General features: G+C 38.4%; 1 protein-coding gene across 1 annotated transcript in view; it reads left to right on the top strand.

The window, feature by feature from the left end:
- Window positions 1-5,194: 5,194 nt before the first annotated feature.
- Window positions 5,195-6,644, top strand: part of opn5 (opsin 5) — a 46,684-nt gene continuing 45,234 nt past the window's right edge. The window contains exon 1 of the mRNA XM_055232326.1: window positions 5,195-5,402. The gene's annotated coding sequence lies outside the window, so the exon portion shown is untranslated. The remainder of the gene's footprint in view (window positions 5,403-6,644) is intronic.

Genomic DNA, 6,644 nt, shown 5'->3' with positions numbered 1-6,644 from the left:
AAAAAGATTAGAGCTTACTGCCTCTAGCTGACCACTAGCTGAGAGTGTTTACATGTTCCACATTCACCGGATAGCCGGATTGATCTCTGACTAACCTGTGTGAATACTAACTATATATTTATACTGGGACACATGAAGGCACTCGGGGTTTTATGTTGTGGTTCTTTCTGGCTTTTATTCATATGTATTAGGGCTTTTATCACTGTGAGGGTCTCCAATGTTTCCTCTGTTTTGTGGATTCCTCGGGGACGTGTGGTGAAGGTCACTCTCCCCTGGGATCTGGCTGTGTTGGGGTCCTATGTCTGCAGATGGTTTACTGATGGATTATTGAGAATAGTCGAGGTGCAGGAGGGCAGATCTAATACAGACTGTCGTAGTTTCCACAAGCAACCGTTTTGGTTGTTTTAGAATTTAAAGAGGAGGCAGTGCACTTCTATGGGATATTAGCTGTTAACACATAATATATTTAGAGTTCCATGTTATCTGGTATTGTTTTGGAAATGCCATATTCGCTGAAAACAACATATTGACATGTTTAATTAGTGTCGCTGTCACTCCCCCTTCAGAGTAGCATCATAACACAGTGTACATCCCGCTAATGAAACTACTGCACATCGCATTACAGAGCTGCAGAGAGCTTTCTGGTTACAGTTTGTGAATAGAGCCTTGTGCAAAAGGCGTGGGCTCGTACTACCAACAGTAAGGACGCTCTGGAGAGATCTCAAGATTACTCAAACATGCGTGGATGACATAAACAAACTTCAGGGATGTTTTGAACGTTAACATCGTAGCTTTAATAAGGGCGTTGAAAATGGCGCAGCTTATTATCAATATTAAAACATATTCATTTTATTTCCATAACGTAACGGGAGAGTGCTGAGTGCTCATTACACTGAAATCATTGGTTATGTAATCTTTCGTCAAACGTTCAGAGCTTTTCTCATTTACATTTGTACAGCCAGTCGTGCTTAGTGTGTTCACTCCACTCCCAAAAATACACACATTTGTTTTCACTAGTTTATTAACCGCTTTAACCTCTGTGCTGTGGTAGGATTTAAAAGGAGGATTTTGGTACAGGACATGCCAGACTAAATCCTGTTCAGGGTCAAACTCACATTTATACAGACAACAAAAAGAGGCATTTTTAAATGTCAGCTCAGAGAGTAACAGAGTTGTATTTTGTATTGTGTTGCCAACATGTGAATCAAAGACCAACAATATGCAAATAACCCTGTGACCGCTGATTTGGAAGAGATTTGTTTTTCCACATTCAGTTTTGCTTCTGGTTAGACATCATTTCTAAGCAGTTGCTATGATCCCTCACCCACTTGACAATAACTAAATACGTGTTCAGCTCATTCAGTTGTATTGATGTTTGTTTTGCTCTTTTGCCATTTTATACCAAGCTTTAAAGGGGCATGATGTAACTTTTCTGGTGAACAGTCCATCACCTCTGCATGGAGATAGTTCCATGCTAGTTATTTGCTTAGAATGTTCCACAATATCGACATCAGAAGACAACCAGGTGATGCCTCCAGACCAAGTTACAAGTCAGATCTGTGGAGAGGCAACCCTGCTGACAGTAAGAATGCATTTTTTTCAAGGTATTTCTGAGCCATAAATATTATATCCACAATGAAATAAATAAAAGTTAGAAAAGTTTCATACTGTATTTTAGATCAAATTAAAACACATATTAGACGTTATTTTGTCAACCAAAAAAAAAAAACAAAAAAAAAAACAACAGCATCTTTTTCACAGGCTTTGCAAGTTCACGCTAGTTATTTGAAAAGAGGAACATCTGAGTGTTTGAGAGGGGATCTGGGTGGTCTGTCATCCTGCATTAGCACCTAACCGATATACCCTGTGATCCAAGAAGACACGCACAGCTCTGCACAGCAGCAGGCAGGGAGCAGACGGAGCAGTGTCACTAAGAATCTGTCAGAGTTATATAAAAACAAGGAACAAGTGTGAAGAGTTAGTTACGATGGGGAAAGGAGGATTCTGCCTGTTCACTTCCTGACAAACAAACACATGTGTAACAGGCTTTTGATGTGACTGTGAGCAATACACTCGTACAGATAATTTTAATGTGAATATGAAATAATTAGTGAGATATAATCGACTCGTATGACCATTTAACCACATTATAATGATCCTCAACTTAGTCCTGGCAATGTGACTGTTAGAGCATCTCAGGGGAACACAAGATCTGATCTTTGTGGTTTCAGGATCTTGTTCATAAGTGAGGGAAGGATGGAGTGTGCAGCGTCTGCAGTGAGGCAGTCGCTGTATCGGACTGTTATGGCAAAGAAGGAGCTGAGTCGAAAGGTGAAGCTCTTGATTTACAGGTCAATCTATGATGCTACCTTCACCTATGTAATGACCAAAAGAACAAGCTCAAGGGGTACAAGTGGCCGAAAGGACTTTCCCCCACAGGCTGGCCTGGCGCTCCCTTAGAGATAAGGTGAGGTGCTCAATCACATGGGAGAAGCTCAAAGTAGAGCCACTGCTCCTCCAGTTTAAGTTGAGGTAAGGCCTTTCCATTTGACCAGGAAGACAATGGACCTATGGTTTCTATCATTGAGTGGTTTTAGGGTCAATACTGCAGTTTATAATGAACCTCATATCTATGTATGTTAATTTATTACTAAGTGCAATAAAAAAAAACATATTTCTTCTTTAAAGAGAGTTGTATGGCACTCAGATGTGACAGCAAGGTAATTTAAACTTCAATTTAAATTTATAAGGACCATAATTAGTTTACTTCATTTTTAGATCCATGACTAAACCCATTAAATAGAGTTCAGCTCACGTAGACAGATCAGAGCCTTCATGTACTTGTATTATATACGGCCCATTGGAAAAGGTCTTGTGATGAGCATCTTCAAGGGCAGATAACATCTAAGGAATTCTCTCTTGAAGAAATTTCCTTTAAATCTCAGGACCTTAACAACAAAATACCCTCTCTCCGTACTATTCTAAATAAAACCAAAGCTAATACCAAGCCCTCACAGATGTGTTTGATCAGATGCCAGAGGTCCACAGTCCCACTCCACTGCCTCATCCCACAAAACTGCAATACATTTTCTAATCTGTGTTTGTACGGCCATCACGTTATAATAAAATTCACCTGAAAAATTAAACAAAAATAAAAGATACATGGTCACATTTTTATACACTGATTTTTCCACTTTCAAGGTGCTCAACACGCTTTACATCAAGGAACCACTCACCCAGTACATACACATACACATACACATACACATACACATACACATACACATACACATACACATACACATACACATACACATACACATACACATACACATACACATACACATACACACACACATACACATACACATACACACACACATACACATACACTAGTGTACGCAGACACCAACCTTCAGATCAGTGGACAGACACACTCACAACTGAGCTACCTCTTGCCGGTGTAGGTAGTAACTTGTGTGCAGTGGCTACAATTTCTCAAAACTGGTCCACAGCGGGACAGGAGGAGCGGTGGTGAATGGGCGACAGATGACACATGAAGAGTGAAAAAGTGGCCTGTGTATTCTGGTTCTGAAGTCAGCAAGCTTTGAAATTCTACCTTCATTCATATTATTTGTACCGACCTGAGCGTTGTGCGTCATTCATCCTTTTAAAAATACTTAAAAACACCTCAGCACGTCATGTTTTATAACTTTAAATATACGGAACATGCTGAAGTGATGCATTGAAGTGCGTCTATATCATTTAAGGAGCTGGTGAACGTGTTTGAGGAACTCTTCCTGGAGAAAGAAGGAACCTGGTGCCATCGACTGGATTTGAACTGGCGTATTGACAGATCATGAAAGGAGTGGTGATGGAAAACGTAGGATTATTCAAGCCCCCCCCCGTCCTCTGTCTCTGCCTAATCACCTGATCACTTTCATAATGATAATTGCTGGTCATTTCAGACGTGCTCAGATCAAAGGGGGGGTAGCATAATTGCTTGCATGCGTAATAGTGTTGGGTAAGCGACTTTTGCAACACCAATAACAAAGCTTCCTAGATTACTAAACAGTTTGAGATATGCATTATGAAATACTAAATTGTGAGACAGATATATCAATAATCCCTAGAGAATTTTATATGTAAAAATGTGCAGCTAAATCTAGTGCAAATGCGATGCCATATTTGTCCAGAATGGGATATTCATTTCAGTTTATTCTATTGTATTTATATGGCACATTTAAAGGCAACTTCAGCTGCCCTAAGTGCTTCATATAACATAAAAAACAACCAAATATACAGATAACACAAAAAAATATCAGTCCGGTCATCACTCCCTTTGTCGTGCCTATGGAGCTCAATATTGGCATGAAATTTCCCATTTATTTTTCTAATATGCATTCAGGGAAAAAAAAAAAAAAAGTTTGAAAGCTTGCTGGGGCATAATTAGCTATGTGGTAACTAACAACCACAAGGCCTATAATTGTACTTAAAATCTGTTTCTGAAATGTTATAAACCGCAAAGTTATTAAAACATTTAACAGAGTCTTGCATTTTAAATGGCCTTTTTGGACTTAATGGATATTAGTTAGCACGTACCTGGTTAGCCTCAGCGATGCCTTTGAATTTTTTGAAAAGTCTATAGGAAAATTGACTTCCTGAACTGGAGCAGGTGGTCGCTGTTGAGCTCCATAGCTGAGATCCAAACACAAAGATGCAGTTAAAATTGTTTATTTCAATGACACACATGAAATGAAGGAGCTCATCATTTACAAATCACATTTCATTACAGCTAATTGGCCTGTCTCAGAGTGCTTTTAAGGCTTTTCAATGTTTTACAGAAGCAGTGACTTTCCTGAAAACTACACCAAGATAATGATTTCTTTATGATTGCATTCAAGCAGCACTGGGGTGGGAAAAAAGGAAAATAAGGCTGCAGATTCCAAGAAGGGCATCTCGATCGAAATGCCAAGGATTTTTAATTTTTATTTTTTTTGGAGGAAAATAGTTGTTGTGGAGCAGAAGAAAAATGTCAAGCAACCAAGATTAAAATCCAATTCATGCAAACCCATTCCCCATATGCCACTAGCAGCTGATTGGGTTGTACTTTGGAACGCCCACCCGGATGCGCATGTGTTGAGTGCGCCTGTTTTGATACGAGTCTGTATAAAGTAACAGAGGAGCGGACCAAAGCTGTGGCTCCTCTGCGCAAAGCGACCAGACACAACAGCGCAGGACACGGGTTCACATAGGACTATTACTCAACTTCACCAGCTTCTTTTTATCGCACTAGACTGCATTTTATTGAGCTGTTCCTTCTACTGACAGAGCGTCTTCTTCCAGCGCAGCACGTGGACTGGAGCTACAAGATTTTACAATGACTGTAGCCCGATGATCAGGTGAGTTTAGTTGCGTATTTGGATGCCTTGTTGATATTTTAACTAGCCTACTTTTACGGAAGTGGGACGATTAGAATTATAAATTTACATTAAAGCAATTGGGTTACACTTGGTTTCTTTTTACGCACATTTTTACGCACAAAGTATTTTTTTATTAGATCTTGGTTGTAATCTTTCCTTAGTTTACACAATTTATTTCCAATATTACATATGTGCATTTTAAGTTGATGTATATTAAAAAATCTCTAGTAATAAGTGGAAATATAAAAAATATTTTTAGACAAAACGTGGCTGAGTGTTTTTAAATTCACTTAAGGTTGCATATGAGCGTGCGTCCTGGCATGACGTTATTTGAATAGTAAAGTAACGCGATGATATGGCGTTTCTTTTGAGGATTTAACTGTCAAATGAAGTTAACTCAAATGTATACAGCAGCAGGTGAACCCCAGGGACAATGCATGTTTATGGAACTTTCATTATATGTTTATCTGATTTAAAATTGACTTCTTTATTGCTCAGTGCGCACGAGAAGTGCAGACGTGATTTCTGGGGTTAGGGCCAGATCAGATGTAGATGGATTGGTGAATGCTGAAGGTTATCATGTTTTCATATGTGTCACTGGATCTTGTATTAATTCCATGTATGAGGATATGACCCAGGATGTTGCTGTAAAATGCATGATTGGAACTTCCTATTCTAGCCTCCTACATTTTTGTTTTGATTTAACTAAAGAGTCTTTAGAGTTGGTAGAATTGAAATGTGGCTATATAGTTTGATTGGGACATTAGTTATAGCTATTAAATTTCATCTTTTCCCAATATTGTGCCCTAGTGCTTAACTGAAGATTTTCCAAGTCTTGATGTCTTGATTTCACCAAATGAAGAGCTGGATATTCCTGTTTTCATTTGGCTGCTGAGTGAGGAGTTTCCATTTTGTTCAATCCATTTTTAGTGCTTGTTCAGTCTTGATTTAGGTTTGGTTTTGAGTTGTTGTTTTTTTTTTTGTGTTTTTTTTCCTTTTTAGGATAGACTAGGCTACAAGATTCAGTGTACAGTTTTCTTTATTTTTAAATAAATAAAAAACAAACACATATGTATTTTAATGTTAACTAATCAACATAAAAAACAAGCTTTTAATCAGTGTCATTTAACTTAAAAAAAATAAAATAAAAATTCTTCTCCCAAAGTATAAATTCCAAACCTCATGCTTATATTGACAGTGACTTGACTGTGAACTTGTCAG

Source organism: Periophthalmus magnuspinnatus, chromosome 24 (assembly GCF_009829125.3).
Source record: "Periophthalmus magnuspinnatus isolate fPerMag1 chromosome 24, fPerMag1.2.pri, whole genome shotgun sequence".
Classification (NCBI taxonomy): domain Eukaryota; kingdom Metazoa; phylum Chordata; class Actinopteri; order Gobiiformes; family Gobiidae; genus Periophthalmus; species Periophthalmus magnuspinnatus.
The sequence above is the reverse complement of the archived record's forward strand: the minus strand, read 5'-3'. Positions and strand labels throughout refer to the sequence as shown.